Source organism: Coloeus monedula (assembly GCF_965178545.1).
Source record: "Coloeus monedula genome assembly, contig: HAP1_SCAFFOLD_89, whole genome shotgun sequence".
Lineage (NCBI taxonomy): Eukaryota > Metazoa > Chordata > Aves > Passeriformes > Corvidae > Coloeus > Coloeus monedula.
The window spans coordinates 417,832-437,177 of NW_028120812.1; positions in this window are offsets into that span (position 1 = coordinate 417,832).

The window sequence follows — 19,346 nt, forward strand, 5'->3', positions numbered from 1 at the left end:
AAAATCCGTGCACAGCGCACTGTGGCTGCGTGCAGTGTTCGCGCTGAAGAGCGGCAAAGCTCAAAGTCATCGCTGGGCTTCAGTTCTGTCCAGAGCACAGAAGGCGAAGAACGAAGCAGCTGAGCACCGGCTGCATGTACTCAGTGAAGCGAATTTCAAATGTCCAGCCAAGAGCTGCTTCACAAGCAGATTCAGCTGAGAATGCTCTGGCTGCTTCACAAAGGAAGGTGCTGTGTTGCACTCCTGGACACTACCTGGCAAGAAGCAGGTTCTTACACCTTCAATGCTACAGAGTCCATGCAGCTGGAGCACCCCCAGAAGGACGCGTCCAGCTGGAAGGCGTTCTTCAATTACCCCCCTGCTCCAAGTAGCCTTGAAACTGAGCACAACACACTGCGGCTCGGCAGCTTTCTTCTCTCACACTATTCACTCTCGCAGCTCAGTTGCCCACTTGCAGCAGCTGCTCCCAAAGAAAAAGGCTCCAGAAGGAAAAGCCACTGCTGGACTGCCCTTTCCCCTTGCCTCACGTCAAGCACCTGAAACTGTCCGCTGCACTCTCTATTCCCATTCTCCGTCGCATCTACCACTGTAATGTCTGCATCTCGAAGCATAAACCCCGGCACAATTCTTTCCAGGGAAAGCTGGAAGAGAAATAGGTAGCAGCACATGTAGCTGCAAGTTGAACTTTCTGTTTTCAACTGCTAATTCGAATCTGAAAACAAGCGAGTGGAAGCCACGCTTCCTCTTGCAGCCTGTGCTATGCACACACTAGCTAGGTGCTTCTGCCTTTATTCTTATGCTCTTCGTACCATTTCGTTCTTTTCATTCTGCCGGAGTCGAACCGTCGTCATCTTGTCGCACAGAGGGCACGCCGGCAGAGAAACCCTCCAGAGAAACGCTCCAGGTTGCTGTCTCTTCCGAAACACCCCTGGGCTGTGCACTTTCCTTCGCTGCCCTTGGTAGCACCACATTCTCTTTGCTTTGTAGCCTGAATGTAAAGGGAAAGAGTCTCAGCTACGTCTGGCACCGAGAACAGCTCTAGTTCAACGGGCTTACCCGGCGCTTACCCCGACCCGTGGCAACTTGTATTTGCACCACATTCCAGGGGTAGTCTTTCTTTCCTTTACAGCCTGCACAGCGCCGGCAGATGGCAGTGCTTCTCTGCACCTGCCTTCTCACTTCCAAGTAGCACGGCGCACATTAGAGCCTTGCAGGGAGCAAAGACGTGGATAGATGTGTGGCAGAGAAAATCGTGCAAAGACGAAAAGATGGTCTTCTTTTGTCCTCCTCGCCGCCCAGATTGTGCTGCTGTGCTGAAAGCGTGCGGTTTATTACCCCTTCTCGCAGTAAGACTATGTGCTGCGTTGCAACTGTTGGCCAGCGGAAGGCTAATGCAGCAAGTGCTTCTCTCCTGACACATTTCTCTGAGCGAGAGCTTGTGCGGACAGTTGGGCTCTGCGAAGCAGAAAGGCTGTACTTGCACGTAGCGCTGAGGAAAATCCGTGCACTGCGCACTGTGGATGCGTGCAGTACACACACTGAAGAGAGCCAAAGCTGAATGCTTCAGTTCTGTCCAGCGCCGGTAAGGGAGAAGAACGCAGCCCCAGGCCACTGGGCTGGTGTGTGCGATGACTAGGAGCTTTGCCGCTCTTCTGCGTGTATACTGCACGCATCCACAGTGCGCAGTGCACGGATTTTCCTCAGCTCTCGCTCAGCAAAATGCATCAGGAGGGAAGCACATGATGGATTAGCCTTGCACTGGCCAACAGTTCCAACGCAGCACCACAGTCTTCTTGCGAGAAGGGGTAATAAAACACATGTATTGTCCCGGAACAGTTCTCTGGGCGAGCCGTAGCCGAGAATCTTTCCCTTAAGATAAAGACCACAACGCAGACAGAATGTTGTGCTACCTAGCGCTAGAGAGAAATTGCATAGCCCAGGCGTGTTTCGGCAGAAGCAGCAGCCTGCAGCATTTGGCTGCCGGCACCGCGCTCTCTGCGCGAGAAGTAGACGACGGGTCGTCTCCAGCAAAACGAAAGCGCAACCTGCTACGAAGGGCGTAAGAACGAAGGCAGAGCACGGAGCTGCTGTGTGCATCGCACAGGCTGCAAGAGGAAGCGTGCCTGCCACTCGCTTGTTTTCGGATTCATCTTAGCAGTCGGAAACTTGCAGCTACTTGTGCGGCTACCTATTTCTCTTCCAGCTTTCCCAGGAGAGAACTGTGCCGGGGTTTATGCTTCGAGATGCAGACATTACAGTGGTAGATGCGACGGAGAATGGGAATAGAGAGTGCAGCGGACAGTTTCAGGTGCTTCACGTGAGGCAAGGGGAAAGGGCAGTCCAGCAGTGGCTTTTACTTCTGGAGCTTTTTTCTTTGGCAGCAGCTGCTGCAAGTGGGCAACGGAGCTGCGAGAGTGCATAATGTGACGGCACGTCTATCTGAGAAGGAAGCTGCCGAGCCGCAGTGTGTTGTGCTCAGTTTCAAGGCTACTTGGAAGAGGGGGGTACTTGAAGAACGCCTTCTAGCTGGACGCGTCCTTCTGCCTGTGCTCCAGCTGCATGGACTCTGCAGCATTGAAGGTGTAAGAACCTGCTTCTGACCAGGTAGTGTCCAGGAGTGCAACACAGCACCTTCCTTTGTGAAGCAGCCAGAGCATTCTCAGCTGAATCTGCTTGTAAAGCAGCTCTTGGCTGGACATGTGAAATTCGCTCCACTGAGTACATGCAGCCGGTGCCCAACTGCTTCGTTCTTCGCCTTCTGCTGTCTGGACAGAACTGAAGCCCAGCGATGACTTTTAGCCGTGCCGCTCTTCAGCGTGTGTACTGCACGCATCCACAGTGTGCTGTGCAGGGATTTTCCTCAGCTCTCGCTCAGCGCAATGCATCAGGAGAGAAACACTTGCTGGAGTAGCTTTTCGCTGGCCAAGACTTTCAACACAGCAGCACACTCTGGGCGACGAGGAAGACAAAAGAAGAACACCTTTTCGCCCTGCCACGTTCTTCTGGGCGAGACGCCTAGCCGCGTCTTCTCTCCCTGCAAGGCTCTAATGTGCGCGGTGCTACTTGGAAGTGAGAAGGCAGGTGCAGAGCGCCCGGCCATCTGACGGCGCTGTGCAGCCAGTAAAGGAAAGAAGACTACCCCTGGAATGTGGTGCAAATACAAGTTCCCACACGTCGGGGGCATGCTCTGGGTAAGCCCGTTGAACTAAAGCTGTTCTCTGTGCCAGACGTAGCCGAGAATCTTTCCCTTTACATTTAGAGCGAATGTGCTGCTGTATGTCGCTGAGAGGGAAAGTGCATAGCCCAGGCGTGTGTCGGCAGAAGCAGTCGGCTGGAGCATTTGGCTGCCGGCACCGTGCTCTTTGTGCCACAAGTAGACGACGCTTCGACTCCGGCAGAATGAAAGCGCGACATGGCTACTAAAGAGGCCGAACGAAGGCGCCGAGCACCGGGCTCGTGTCCGCAGCGTCCAAACTGAGAAAGGAGCGTGGCTGGCGCTCGCCTGCCTGCCGACTTCACGTTAGCATTGAGAAGGAGGAAGTTCAACGGCAGCTACTTGTGCTACTACTTCTCCCTCTTCCAAGCATCCCTGGAAACACTGGCGCTTACCTTTGGGCTCCCAGATGCAGAAAACACAGCGGTCGATGCCAAGGAGAGGGGAAGTAGAGAGTGCAGCGGGGAGTTGAAGTGGCTTTACGTGAGGCAAGGGGAAGGTGCAGCCCAGCATTGGCTTTTCCTCCTAGTTCTTTTCTTCAGGAGAGCAGCTAGCAAGCGAGCTGCGAGAGCCAACAATGGGATGGCACGTCTTGTCAGAGAAGCCACGGTCTACAGTGCTGTAGAGTGCTGTGCACAGTTTGAATGCTGCTGTAAGTACACGGTACTTTTGGAACGGCTTCTCTCCTGCCTCTCCCGTCTCTGTGAGCTCTAGCTGCTTGAACTTGGCCACACTGAAGGTGTGTGCACGTGATTGCGCTGCGAGTATCAAGTCTTCCAGAGACGAGGGATAGTCAACAAATGCTTTCTCACCTGGCCCATCTCTCAGTCCGAACTGTGGCCGGAAACGCTGCTGTGCTGCAAGGGTGGACTTAGCCACTCTGAGAGAATGTGATGACGCTCTGTAGATAGTTGCGAAGGAAAGTGCTGGTCACTGCAATGTTTCGCCTAGTTTACAGACTTTAGAGGGACTCTGAAGGCCAACGCCTTCTTCTAGCACTTGTTCTCTGCGTGCAGCTGCTGGATGTTTGGAAGGTCTTTGGGATCGGCGAGTGGTGGAGGGTAGGATGGTAGCTAGAGCTTGAAGGAAAGTGCGTCTCTCCAGGACCTTTGATGCAGTTCAGTGGGTGCGAGTTGCATGTTGAGCATGTTCATGATGGCACAGAAAAGGTTCTGAAAGAAAGAGGCCGTGCTGGAGCTGCCTTGACTTTTGCCGCTTAGAAACTGCACAGCCAACACAGAAAAGATTCCTCTTGCTTCCCCGCTACGCGCAGGATCACATTCTTTTGTGTCTCCAAGAGGCAGGATGCACAGCGGAGCTCTTCCAGCAACTGCTCGCACACGACTTGGGGCGGCGCCAGCGAAGCGCTTGGCTTTTTCCCCGGCACTGTCAGCGCTCCTCGAAACAAGCACACGATGGCGCTGACGACTTGCAAAAGAAGGCCAAGCGCCTGGCGCTGCTCGAAATTACCCCAAGGGCAGAGGCAAGTTGCAAACGTCCCTGCACTCAAATCAACAGCACCTCAGGACAAAAATATTTCCCTCATCTTCCCCTTCCAAGAGCGGACTCTTCTTTATACCGCACTCCAAGAGGCAGACAAACCTCTTTGGCCCAAACCAATCTTTGCCCTCTCGCAGATTCTGCCCACCAACTTGAAACCATCTGGCAAAAACAGAGCTCAAAACAGTGCGGGCTGAGGAAGATCTTGCTGCCTGCAACTTCAACTGCCCCCCCCAAACTAGCAGCACACACGCTGTTCTCAGCACTTTCCTTCTCAGCTCTAGGTACCATCCTAAGCCTTCCCTCTCCCAGAATCAGCATCCAAAGACAACGGCACCACGGACTGCTCACACACTAAAGGCACCAGGACAAAAGGCTCACAAGCTTGGCCTTTGCATTCCCACGGACAGCTCAACAGCTCTAACCAAGAGAGAGCTCTGCCTCTTGGGAAAAGCCTAAAAAAAAATCCCTAAGAGCACCTGATGTGCACATCCAAACCTGCTTTCCTTGCCAAAGAGAGCAACTACAAGCCCATCTCCAAAGAAACGGCATCCCCTCCTCCAAAATACAACACATCCATCCACTGAGCCACCTCCAGTATAGAATAGATCCAACAGTTGCCCCAACACGCCCAGGGGCCAGAAGAGAAATGTCTTGCTGGACTATTCCTCCCCATGCTACCTTACCATCTGCTCCAGCAACACTGGCACTATGTCCTTGCCTTGGCAAGGAAAGGCACTCCGAGTCTCTTGGCCTTGCCTTGCCTTGCCTTCAGTACCTTGTCTAGTTCTTCTTAAGCTACCCTTGCTCTGCTTCCTTTGCCTCTGCTGCCTTGCCTTGCACTACCTACAACTTGCTGGCTTTGCTTTGCCCTGCCTACCACTCTTGCCCTCGCCTTCCATGCAGGCAAGGCGCTGCAAAGCAAGTGCAGGCAATTGTGGGCAAGTCAAGGGAGAGGTAAGCAAGGCCAGAGCAGTGAGGGCAAAGCAAATGGAGTGGTAGGCAAGAGAAGGCCCAGACGTTAGAGGCAAGGCTGGCCGTAGGAAGGGAAGTCCACTGATGGGAAGGCCAGGCAGAAACAGGAAGGGCTTGGCCAGTCAAGGCCTTGGAGGAAAGCGGTAGGCAGGTCAAGGGCGGGGCATGGACGTGCAAAGGAATGCAAGGCTCCAGAGGGCTCCAGAGGGCTAGCAGGGCAAGACAAGGAAACTGTTGTGTTGCCAAGGCAAGGCCAGGCAAGGCAGGTGAGAAGTACATTCAAGGACTGCTGGTACACAAAAGTGGCCAGGACCAAGTGCTTTGTGTGGCCTTGATCCCGCGTGGGTCATGTCTCCTCTGCACCTCAAAGACTTGAGCTACCTGCTTTCCTTTGTAGGCAAAAGAACTCTCATTCTGGTTCCCGAGCTCAAGGGCAAAATGTGAATTGCCCTTGCAAGATTCAAGACATGCAAGGATTGCTCCCAGACCAAGGCTGCCCATAGAGATGAGTGTGGCAACACGCGTCGTCCCCTGGTCTTCCTCTCCTGTGATCCTGAAACACGGGAGATGCTTGAGAGCTTTGAGATTCCTAGGAGGAGCAGAAAGGGCAGGGCAAGGCCATGAAATGGCATTGATAAGGGGTCTTGAATTCCAGGTGGGGGAGGGGTGAGCAAGGTCATGCAAGGCAAGGGAGGGCTTCAAGGGCAGGGCAAGGCAAGTGGTGGCTTGGCGAGGCGAGGCGAGGCAAGGCAATGAGGGTCCTAGAAGGAAAAGGAAAGGTGAGGCCAGACCTAGACGAATGTGAAAGGAAGTCAGGTGGGGGATGGGTGAGCAAGTCAATGCAAGGCAGGGGAGAAAAGGCAGGTTGAGGGAAGGCTACAGAGGGGGCAGCAAGGAAACGCAAGGCATGTGAGGAGTAAGTGCTGCCAGCCGGCCGGGATGGCAGGGGCGGGGCCACTGCAAGTAGCATGGCAGGGATGTGGAGGGGGGTGTTAGTGTGCGGGAGGTGTGTGTGTGTGTGTGCAGCGGAGTGCAGGGTAAGTGCAGGTGTGCGTGTGCGCATAGGGGGGTTTTGTGCCAGGTGCTGTGCCGGGGGGAGCCATCCCACTGCCACGAAGGTGTGGGAGTGAAAGAAGTAACATAGATGTGTCTTTACAAAGAGACCGTGTGAATCCGTCCTTAGACAAGGCTAGGAATTTACTGGTAGGGGAGTGACAGAAGAAAGTCTTAGTTCTAGAAACTGTTACTAATCATCAGAGACTGTTGATTAATCAAGGCCGTGTTAAATTCCTGAACCTAGAGCAAGGCAACAAAGAATTAATAGCATTAGAAATGGTTTTTTTTTCTTCCTTTTCGATGCCAAAAGGGGGGTGCATATTAGAGGAGGGCATAGAGTAGGCAGTTCCGGAAGTCTGTAATTCCCGAGTACCTCCGAGGGTGCTGTTGCCAGGAACTTCGCATCAAAAGGGGGCTGCGTCCCGCAATCGGTTGAGAGACTCCATGGCAAAAGCCCCATGGCCTCTCCCTGTAGTTGAAGAATGTTACAGGCCTCCTCTGTCTCCTTTTTGGTGGATGAAGAAAGTCAGAAAGCAACACTTCTGCCAGAACTCTCCAAGATGCCCCCTTTGCTCGCAGTGACTCCATCACTGGCCGGGAAGCTGTCTTTTCTCCCAGAGGAGTTTGAGATACAGTTAAAAGCCGTGTGGCAGAGAAAAAAGGCAATAATTGGTTTACAAGGGATGGCAAACAAGAGATACCAGAAGCTTTGGCCCTACCAATCTTAAAAGCACTCCGTGAAGAGAGTCCTTGCACCTCCTGAGGATTGGCAGAAGCCTTCCTCATGCTGGATGTTGCTGGGGGTCTTTTTAGACTGGCAAAACGAGCTGTTGAAGGTTGCTTGATCTGTGCTAAAGCAAACAGCCAAGTTACAAAGGAACTTGCCAGGGGAGGGAGGCCTTGGGCTGCAGGTCCCTTCCAAAGATGCCAGGTGGATTTTCCTGAGATGCCCCAAGTGGGAAGGCTTCATCTCTTCTGGTAATGGTATGTCAGCTAGCAAGGTGGCCAGAAGCATTTCCAACTGCTTCAGCAACGACAGCATCAGGTATTAAGGCATTTTTGGAACAAATCTTTCCAAGATACAGCATTGCAGAAGCAATAGACTCAGATAGGGGAACTCATTTGACAGGAAAGATCCTTCAAGGGGTTTTGGCTTCTTTAGGAACACAATGGAACCTCCATAGGCCCTGGCACCCCCAGAGCTCGGCTCGGGTAGAAAACAATGAATAGAGAAATAAACACCTTTTGAAGCTGCTAATAGAAACCAAGATGCCATGGCTAGGGCTTTGGACATTGGCTTTGGTGAGAATGAGAGCCCGACCCAGAAGAGAGATTCCGTTCTCCCCCTTTCCGTCGTTGTTATGAATTACCCGGGTAAGTCTCAACCTAGTGGGGGAGTAGAGGTAAGTGATGTATATTTAAAACCATCTGTGGCCAGGATGCTGCTTCTTGTGAAACCCCTTCAACAGGAAGCTCAGCTGGCACAAGCCCCACCTTTGGACTTTGCTGCTTGTAACGTCCAACCAGGAGACTGAGTCCTAGTTAAGGAGTAGAAAGAAGCGCCAGTGGTTCTGAAATGGCGTGGCCCATTCCAAGTGTCACTGACGACAGAAACAGCCATGAAGACAGCTGGACACAGGTGGACCCGTCACTCTCGGGTCAAGGTCTCTGAAGCCTCAGAGATTTGCACATCTCAGCTGGAGGAGAAGGCCGGGAGGCTGTGACTGACACTCTGCAGGAGTGGGCCGGAGCAGTAGCCAGTGCTTCGACATCAGAGGAAGCCCTGCGTGCCTACCCACAGACCACCTGCTGAAATAGTCTCTATGGGTATCCCTCCTCTAGAATCTCCACTCACTGGGGCGCTAATACTTGCTGGATTCTTTTATTGTTAAGTGGTTTCTGTGTCTTCAATTGCCACAGGTGCTGCAGAAGACAACGGGAAAATTAGACTAGCTAATTAGATCACACGATTAAAATATTTTCCTTACTAGTTCTACTTTTATATGGTCAGCTAAGTTTAGGCCAGGAGTGGGAGAATCAGTTTGCAGCCTTAGCAGAAGAAGTAGCAAAAGTTTTTCACCTTAGCAATTGCTGGCTCTGTGGAGGGCCAGGAGGATCTGAAGAGTGCCTACGGTTGGCTAGCCCAGCTGAACCTAAGTGGTGGCTCAACACCTGACATGAGGTCCATACTAGGACGGGATTTGGGGCCAAAGAAGGAAGTCCATGGCTATAGGAGAAGGTTTCACGAAGGATGTCTGGACTTCAGGTGGCTCTCTTGAAAGCTGTTTATTGCATAGGCAAAGTTACAGCATTTCAGGGAGTGGCTATCCAGAGCCAGCCCTAGAGCTGCCAGCTCCAGCTGTAGGCATACCTGAAGCCGCTTGCTGTTCAAGTTACAGAGCATTCTATACTTTTCTTTGCAGAGTATCTTAGCACGTAACAACCAATAAGCACCATACACAATACCTTGACATTGGCCTATAGCCTATCATAGCTACTACCATCACCATATTATAGTCATTATTATCCAATCACAAGAGTAAGTTACAATTTAAGCTTCCAGTGGAAAATTCTTAGACCTTTCTTCTTCTTGCTACATCAACATTTCTTGTTTGCCTGCCATATCTTTCTTTTTGCTAAAGACACCTTTTCTATTCACTTATGCTCTTCTTGAGACTTACTTACTTGGTGAAAAACATGTCTTTGTTTGTAATCACATACCTTTGTCCTGCTCCTAAAAATCTCCTTCCAACTCATCTCCAACCTTTGCCTTCTCAGTTACTCAGCGATCACTGTTTCAGCAAAACACCTTTTCTTCTATATCAAAACTTGCTTTCATTTCTACCTCATCCCCAGCTTCTACATTCTCAGACCTTGCTGCCAAGCCTACATACCTGTGAAACTTTCTTACCAAACTTTCATCCTCCCCAACACATGGCCACTTCATTCTTCTCCAACAGGCACTTATTGCCTAAACAGGACAGGGCGGGTCTATGTAGGAAAAGGCGTTTGTCAATTGACTTTCCCTCTGGCTTTAAACAATTGGGTTTGGACCCACAATTGCCCTCCTTACAATTGTTCCAAATATCAAGACAATTGCAATCAAAGAGCTGTTCAGCTCACTAATGGTAGCTGCGTAAGGTGTTCTTACCAAAAACATTTGGAAGCCTGTAAAGCAATGGGGAGGGACAAGGGGTTTTTTTGACCACCTATTTTTAAGCTGTCCCCACAAAAATCCCACAAGTAGAAGACATGTTATTTGTGATTATCAGTGGGAATGGCAACAGCGGATTGGAACTCAAAGCCTTTTAGTGAGTTCTGCTCCAAATCCAAGCAAGCAACTTGCAGATGTAAATGTAGATGGGAACCCTGTGTGGGAGCTTGGAAATGCAAATGCTGTGACCCTTATGGTGGGGCAGCTATTGTTGGAGGACCGTTAGGCCCGGGAATCCTGCTGTATTTTGACCCACCAATTGATGACCAAGGGTAGGAAGGCCCCTTTGCTAATGGAACACGGGCTTTGAAAGGACATGATTGGATTTGTGGCCAACATGCTTAGCTCAGGTTACGTCCAAACTGGTCAGGGATATGGTGTATATCTTAGACCATTGTTCTTTTTGCTACTACAAATTCAGGGAAATCGCTTAGGAATCCAAATCTGTGATGATTTAATTCGAGAAAAGCAGTCAGCTGATGCAGCCTTGGCTGCAGGGAGCACCCCAAAACGGGGAAAAGATGAATGGCCACCAGAACAAGTTACGCAACATGATGGACCAGCCACTTGGAAACCTAAGGAATTAATCCCAGATGCCTGGGAACCCATTTATCATTTGAATGAGATAATTAGGGTACAAGCTGTCTCAGAAATAATTACCAACCAGCCAGCCACAGCTCTTGACCGTCTTGCTGAGCAACCCACTTCAATGAGGAAAGCGGTATTTCAACACTGGATGGTATTAGATTATCTGTTAGCAGAAGAAGGAGGAGTTTGTGGGAAATTAAATGACTCGAGCTGTTGTTTGCAAGCAGATGACAGCGGAAAATGGTCAAACAAATAACAGAGGAAATAACCTCAGCTCATGGACCTGTCCAAGTGTTGAAAGGATGGTAATGGGACATGTTTTCCTGGCTAACTGGCCAGCTATGGGCTAAATTGTTACAGCAGGGATTACTGTAACACGCCTATATCAAACCAGGAATCCCGTGGAAAAGAAGTAGATATGGACAGATTGGTGGTAGATGGTTCAGAGGTCTTTATTTCTCCAGCCACATGGCCGGGGCTCTGCTCAGGAACTCCCCCAGTCAAGGGACCCGAGGGTCCTTGGCCACACCGGGGAACACAAACCAACCAAGGGGGAATGAAGCTGACCAGGGGCAGGGAAACCCTGTGTCTCCCCCCCAGGGCCCATCGCCCAGGGCTCCATGGCAGGGGGGGAGACCCCAACACTAAATGAATGCCATTTCTCCTCTTCTATGCTATAGCAACTCTAATCTTTTGACCATACGTGACACCATGCTGGGTGCAGCTCTTTCAGCAGGTAGCAGCCATGCCTACCTGATCCAGAAACGACTACAAAAGGACAGAAGAGGATGTCACTGCAAATAATAGCAAAAGCCCAGAAGACTCAAGAAGAAAAAATTAAATCAATGGTAATTAAGGTTTGTAAAGACAAATACAGATTAAATAAAAAAAAGGAGGGATTAAAAGGAATGAGATGGATGAGTCTTTACAAACAGACCGTGTGAATTGGCCTGTAGACAAGGCTAGGAACTTATGCGGAGTGAAGTAACAGAAGAAAGTATTAGTTCTCTAGAACTGTTACTAATCATCAGAGACTGTTGATTAATCAGGGCCGTGTTAAATTCCTGAACCTAGAGCAAGGCAACAAAGACTTAATAGAATTAGGAATGGTTTCTTTTTCTTTCTTTTCGATGCCAAAAGGGGGGTGCATATTAGAGGAGGGCATAGAGTAGGCAGTTCCGGAAGTCTGTATCCCCCTAATACCTCAGCCAGTGGAGAAAAGGGCGTTGTGGCCGGGAACTTGGCATAAAAAAGGGGCTGCATCCCGCAACCGTTTGACAGACCCCATGGGAAAAGCCCCAGGGACTCTCCCTGTAGTCGAAGAATGTTGCAGGACTCCTCTGTCTCCTTTTCGGACATCAACCTCAGGCATGGTGGATTAATTTTCCCTAACGGCAGCGACCTGCTGCGTGGTCTCCGTGCTCTTCCCCAGCCCCCCGGGAGGTGCAAAATAGTTCCCGGCGGCTCTCACCGCGCGTTACAGACGGCTGCGCGGCGCCGGGGCTGCTCGCAGTGCTCCCCTGCCCCGCCAGGGCTGCCTGAGGTCTGCGGAGCCACCTCGCCACCGGCGCGGCCAGGGCCGGGGCCCTTCTCGACAGCAGCCGAGGGGCTGCGGAGCGGGCGGCTGCGGGACGATCAGCTCTTTTATGCCGCGCGGTGCTGCCGCCTCCATCTAGCTCCCCATCGCGCCGCCGGCCGACCCCGCCTGGCGCGTTCACGCTCGGCCGCGCTCGCCGCCCGCCCAGCCTCGCCGGAAGCTCTCCCGCCCGGGCCGTGCCCCGGCTCCGCCTGCGGCTCGGCAGGGCCCGGCCGCACGCGTGCTGCGTGGCTCGGAGCACCCGCGTTGCGCCGCAGGCGACGGGGAAGGCGGGGCGGGCCGGCGCCATGGTGGTAGCGCGAGGAGAGGAGCGCCCGGGCGGGGCGGCGAGTGGCGCGGCGGTGAGCGCTTCTGCTTGCTGTCGCTCGGCTGCCGCCCACGGCAGGTGCCGTGTGACCCCGCGGAGCGGCGGGGCCGGCCGGGCGGTGCGCGGCGAGGCTTTCGGCCAGCGGCGGCCGCAGCGACAGTCTGCCGGCACTGCCCGTGCCGGCGGAGAGAGCGGGGATCCGAGGCCGGCCTTCCTAGGGTAACGAGGGGCGACCGCCTTTGCCGCGCTGCCCTCCGTGCAGCACGTGGCCGATTCCGGCGAAGCCGGGGTCTCCGCAGCGGCGCGGGCGGGAGGGAGTGGGGAGCGCGCTCGGTGCTCTGCCGGCCGCTCCCGCCCAGCGCTGCGCTCCGCCGAGGCGTTTTCCTGCCTATGCTGGGAAGGACATAAGGGACCCCGGAGTTGGAGCTTAGCTGTCAGGGGGAACAACTTCCCTCCATTGGCGACCTCCTTTTCCCTCTGATTCAGCTACCTTGTGGTAGGTGCGATGGTGCTGAAGAAGGGTGGCGGCTTGGCACAGTTGCTGGCATAGGTGGTGCGAGAGCTCCACGCAAGCAGCTTGGAGTGGCATGTGCGAGGGTAGGAAGGTACGGCACCCACAGCTGAAGGTAAAAAAAGTCAGGGCATGTCATCAGCCGCAATCGTGCTAAGTTGTTCATCTTTGCAAACTGCTTGCCGAGTTGTTCCTTTTCTTAGGTAATGGGGGTTTGTATCAACCAGAACTGCATATGGTCAGTATTTGCAGAGAAGGTTACGCGGACTGTTGTTGAGGTGAGTGTAGCAGTTTCTATGGCATTTTGCAAAAAAGTGACAGGTCTCTCTGCGTTCCCCAATTCTTAACAAAAATGAAGTTAACAAAGCCCTGAAAAGAGGTTTTACAAAACTTCAGGGATTTTTTCCTACGAGTACTGTGGAGACAGCCATAGTCACCTTGTCTTTCCAAAAGTGAAGATTACATCTTTTTGTCCAAGAGCATCAAGTGCTTTTGATCAGCGTTTGTGTGCATGCATTAGCCTTGTTCTTGTTCTTCCTTGGAGAACTTTTACAATCCTCAGATGATCTGTGTAGGCTGCAGACTGCAGTGGTGAACTTGAAGGCTTCCAGCAGAAGGGAGATGCTGTCCACGTTTTGGATTTTCTTTAGTCTGAACTGATGATCTGTCATTTGCATGTTTGTTTAGCTGTGCTTAGAATAATTGATAAGTTGGTGTATAGAATAAAGACAATTACCAATTTCCTCCCTTTGTGGGAGCCCATCCAAAAGTCACGCAAGAAGAAACTTAGAGGTCACTAAAGTAATTAGAATTGTTAAAACTCAGAAAGGCATAAAGGTCAGAGTGAGGAAGATGAGTTACTTCATCTTCCTTAGGACCACTGACGCAATTCAAGACCACCGACTCCATTCAGATCACACGCTACGCATGCTTAATGACATGTAAGCTCATTTCCATACAAAGCGGAGAATGGGAGGTGCCAACACCATGAATACGCATTTTGTATTTTGGATATTCATAATACGTGGAAATAAAAGGTATCATGTTTGCTTGTATCAGGGCCTGCGACTTAGGGAGCTATCCCACGCAAAAATAAAACATACACTTTCTAACTCTAAACTGTTAAGAGTTTTTGTCCATCTCAGTTGGATATCGATATTAGATCGATATTCATATTTTGGTAAATCATAGTTAACATAGGAGAAAGGCATGCTTGGTATGTACCTGGGATAGTTAGGGCTAGCTTTTAGTTCTGCAATGTTATTACGAAACATAGATACGGTCTTGGCCAGTTGCCCCTCGTTTCGAAAAAGGGCTATAAAGGGACTTTCTGAAATAACTGAGATGAGATCTCCCCAGGAAAGAAGACAAATCTATTGGCAGCAGAGCACGAGGACTTCGTCTCATCCGTTGGTAGCCATTGCCCCCCCTTTCTTCCTCTCTACTCTTTTACTTTGTTTTTCTTTCTCTCTCTCTCTCTCTCTCTTTCTCTCCTCTATCACATTACCATGTTGTGGGTACTTAACAAAGGTGAAAAGGTGATTAAAACTGAAATCCCTTGTGTCCTTTTGCACTCGGAGATCTGTAAACAAACCATCACGACCCTCACTTCTATTAGCAGATCGTGACATTAAACTGGCATCACGGACAGGATTTCTGACAGACAGAAGGGGTTGCAAGGTTGTGTGTAGTCTCTAATAGGGGAAGGACGTTTCACTCCAGCCGCACCTAGCCCGACACCCCGCAAAGGGTGAGCGGTGTCTAGAAAGCAAGGGGGGCGACTCGAATTTCCCGCAAACTGCACACGCCTAGGTGAAAAGCACCCCATACTCAACTGAGGGCTCTGTCTTCAGATTTTTCACAAAAAGATCTCTTAGTGTAAAAGGGGGAACTGTTTTGGTGGGCGTGTGTGAATTTGGACTGCTTGGTGTAGCGAAGAGACAACCGTAAGTAACTTAAGGAGTACCTCCCAGGCAGATTTTGGTCTCTTCACCCACCCAGGGAAGCGAAGGGCGACACGGCGAAGCTGTTTGTGTGGCAATGTGTAATTAGGTTTTACCTCCCTGTAGTGGTTTTGATCCCTTTATAAAATGACTGAAAACCCTAGTGCAAATCATAAAGCTGCATTTTATGCTCTGCTAGCAAAACATAATGCCCGGCCCTCTCCGGGAGGGGAAGAATGGGCTCAAAATAACTGGTTTAATTTGGAGAGTGTGACTGATAGAAGATGTTCATTCCAACATGAGACAAAGTTTAAATTTGGCCAAAATAAAACCATAATCTGCTCCTAAATCTGTTTCAGGAGCATGCCTTACAGCAGCTATAGATCACTGCTTTAAGCGATGTAGTGAAGAGAAAGCAATCACAGATTCCCTTCAAAACCTAGTGGAAATTTTACAGGAACAATCAGATGAAGAAAGGAATGAAAATCATTTGCTGCGGGCTGCTTTGAGGGAGGAATATTTTAAGAATTCAAAGAATGCTGACTCACCAAAAGAGAAAGAGGAAAAGAAAACTCCTCACATTAACCAAATATACCCCCAGGAAGAACTAGTGCTAGTGAAAAATTGTGGGGAAAACTGCTGCCCTCCTATGGGACCTCTAATTAAAACAGAATATAATTATATCAATGATGAAGATTTTGAACCGCATATCACCACTAAACAAATACCATACACTGCTCCTGAGTTGGCGAAGTTAAAAAAGGAGTACGGGCGGCTTCCCCACGAAGCTGAGACGGAATATGCCTTCCAAGTGTCTCTCACCGGAGGAGACCAAATTCAATTCACTGAACAGGAGGCCAGTGGATACTGGGGACATGGAGTTCTCTTAACAACAGGAGACAAACGTAACACATGGTCGCTGACTCAGCGCGCAGCTTTCTGGGCCGGGGGACTCAATCCTTTAGAAAGGGGAGACCCTTTCGCTACAGTTGGTACCCCTGATCAACTTCTAGAAAGCGTCCACAAAGCCGCCTGTCTGCAAATGATCCATGAAAGGAAATTAACTCCTGGATATGAATCCCCCACACAATTACCTGTGAAACCTGAACTGATGACCCCTTTAATTCGAGGCCTTCCAGAATCACTCAAATCTACAGCAGCTGTCCTTCAAAAAACCATAGCTGCTGCAGGTCCTGTAGAGAGGTTGGACAGATTCCTTGGAAACCCGAGCGACCAAACTGCATCTACCGATCCTGGGTTTACTCCATATTCAACCCCCTCTCAGCCGCCAGGTTCACAATCAAATTCACCTGCCGGTGATTGCAAAGTTTGGACATGGAGTGAGGTTGAAGAAGATCTGATTAATTACAGTAGGAAATATGGACCGATAAAAATCCCAGAGGAAAAATCAGAAAAAACAAAAGGTGTCAGGCACATTAGGGCTCCTCATAGTGAAAAACCAAAGAATGTAACCAGAGATCCCTAACCGTCAGCATTGGTGCTTATTAGGTATCAAAAAGGGGGTCCCCAGAAATGTGATGGATGGCTTAGCCCTTGATCAGTTGAGTAAGGTAGTGTCTAACTGGCACTGCCAAAAGCCCCTTCTACCGAATCCGTCACTTCAACCCAGTGCACCCCTCCTCCCTCAGAATCTGGGCAGTGAGTCAAAGCCACTTCTCCCTCAAAGTCCGGCCAATGAGCTAGAACAGATTCTTCCTCAAAACCAGGGAAACTAGACCCTCTGTTTCTTGTCAGTGGGCAAAGAAACGGAGCATAGGTCTACCTGAGAATGCTCACTAAAAATAAAACGGGAGATATAACGATCACAGCTATTACAAGTCCTAAACGGGCACCTGTAACTTTTCTGATTGACACTGGGGCACAAATTTCTGCGCTGACAAAGAAAGATGCCCAGAGGTGTGGAATTGTTCCAACAAAGAACCGATATTGTGCTTTAAGTGCCTTGGGCACAACAACAGAATCTATGAATGGGGCCTTAGTCAAGCTCCCTTTGCCTGGAGAGGAAAACCAACTCTCCATCCATGGGGTGATTGGAGATATTCCAACCAATTTATTAGGGCTGAATGCCCTTGCTAGGAGGCAGTGGGAGGACTCAGAGGGTCTTCTGTGGTCTTTTGGCACACCACATTTTAACATCAGACTGCTCCAAGCTGCAGCCTCCCTACCATTCAGTGAAACAATACCTCCTTCCCCTGGGTGCCAAAGAGGGTATCAAGCCAGTGATACAGGAGCTACGACAACAAGGAGTAATACTTAATACCCATTCTCCTTTCAATTCTCCGGTGTGGCCAGTGCAAAATCCTAATGGGAAGTGGAGGCTGACAATAGATTTTCGTAGGCTAAATGCTAACACAGACCCTCTTACAGCAGCAGTCCCAAATCTAGCAGAATTCATAACATTGATTCAAGAAAAGGCTCATTCAATCATGCCACCTGTAGATGTCAAAGACATGTTTTTTACGACACCTTTACAGCCAGAAGATATGGACCGTTTTGCTTTCGCATGGCAAGGACAGCAACGCACTTTCACTAGGCTTCCCCAAGGGTACAAACATTCTCCTACCCTGGCTCATCACACTTTAGCCCAAGAGTTCGACAAAGTACCCAAAGCGGACAATCTAGCTGTTCATCAACACACTGATGAGACCCTTGTGGGAGGAGATGAAATAGAAGAAGTGAGAGATACCCAACAGAAAATAACCTCCCACTTAGAAAGCCTTGATTTGCAAATTCCCTCAGAAAAAACCCAAACCCCTTCACATGAAGTGAAATTGTTGGGAATTTGGTGGAAAGGAGGTATGACACGTATCCCACCTGATAGCCTAACCTCTTCAGATCAGATTAAAATGCCTGAATCCAAAAAAGATCTCCAACGTGCTTTAGGATTATTAGTGCTCCGGAGAAAACACATCCCAGATTTTCCATAATTGCCAGACCTCTTTACAACTTGTTAAGAAAAGGGACAAAATGGGAATGGAGTGCTTCCCAAGAAGAAGCACGGCAATTGTTGGTTTTTGAAGCAACAGCCTCACCAAGCCCTGGGCCCTATTCATCCCACAGATGCTTTTCAGGTCTCCTCAGGGTTGTCAGTACACATATGGCAGCGGGGTCCTGAGGGTCCGACGAAGCCTCTTGGTTTTTACTCCCGTGGCTTTAAAGATGCTGAAAAAAGGTACACTACCTGGGAGAAAGGATTGTTTGTGGTTAGCTTAGCTCTCCTAGAAGCGGAGAAGATTGCACAACAACAACCAATTGTTTTGAGAGGCCCTTTCAAAGTTATTAAGGCTGTCTCTACTGGCACCACCCCCACGTGATGGGGTGGCCCAGAGGACCTCAGTAAGGAAGTGGTATGCTCAGATTGAACATGATTGTAGCGTCTTCTCAAGAACTGAAGGAGCTGTAAAAAATCTGGCAATCCAAGAAACTGAAAACTTGGGTAGCAGCCAGGACAAACCTGCCTCAGTCATTAGAGTAGCCCCTCCTTTTTCCCCCAAACGGTCAGCAAATTCTTGGCTTACGGATGCTTCTGCCAAGCGAGAAGGAAAGGTGTGGAAACATAAGGCTGTAGCCCTCCACACTTCCTCAGGTGAAGGAATTATCACAGAGGGGGAAGGCAGTGCCCAAGTTGGCAAGCTGATAGCTCTTTGGAGTGTTTTCCAACGTGAGGCACAGAATACTTCTCCTGTCTGTATCTACACCGATTATTCCTATGCTGTGTTTAAGGGATGGACTGAGTGGCTTCCTTTTTGGCAGCAAAAGGATTGTGAAGTTAACAGAATCCCAGTATGGCAAAAGGAAAAGTAGCAAGAAATTCTAAGTATTGCAAGTCCAGGGAATTTTGCCGTGGAGTGGGTAGCCTCTCACCAGACAGATGGAAATCCAGCAGGAGAGTGGAACACTAGAGCTGACGAATTAGCAAGACTAAGTCCTGTGGAAAAAGATCAAATTACAGAGGACTGGGAGCACTTCTTAGAATGGTTGCATGTAAAAAGACAACGCACAGGTGCAAAAGATTTGTACAAAGAAGCCCTTGCTCGCGGTTGGTCTGTTACCAGAGAAATGTGTAAAACATGCATGTCAGCCTGTGAACAACGTCGCAGACGGCTAGAAAGACACCCTTTGGAAGATGACCCTCTGCATTTAAGAAAGGGTAAAGGCTTACGGGAAGCGTGGCAGGTAGATTATATCGGCCCCTTTAAAAAGTCAGGAAGTAAACACTTTGGGCTGGTAGGAGTAGAGATGATATCTGGGTTAGTCCAGGCCAATGCTTTTAAAAGAGCTACAGGAGATCATACTGTTCAAGCATTGCAGGCATGGTTTGGAACTTTCCCAAAACCACAAGAAATTCAATCTGATCACGGGTCTCACTTTACTGCCAAAGTTGTACAGGACTGGGCAAAAGGCGAAGGGATTAAACGGA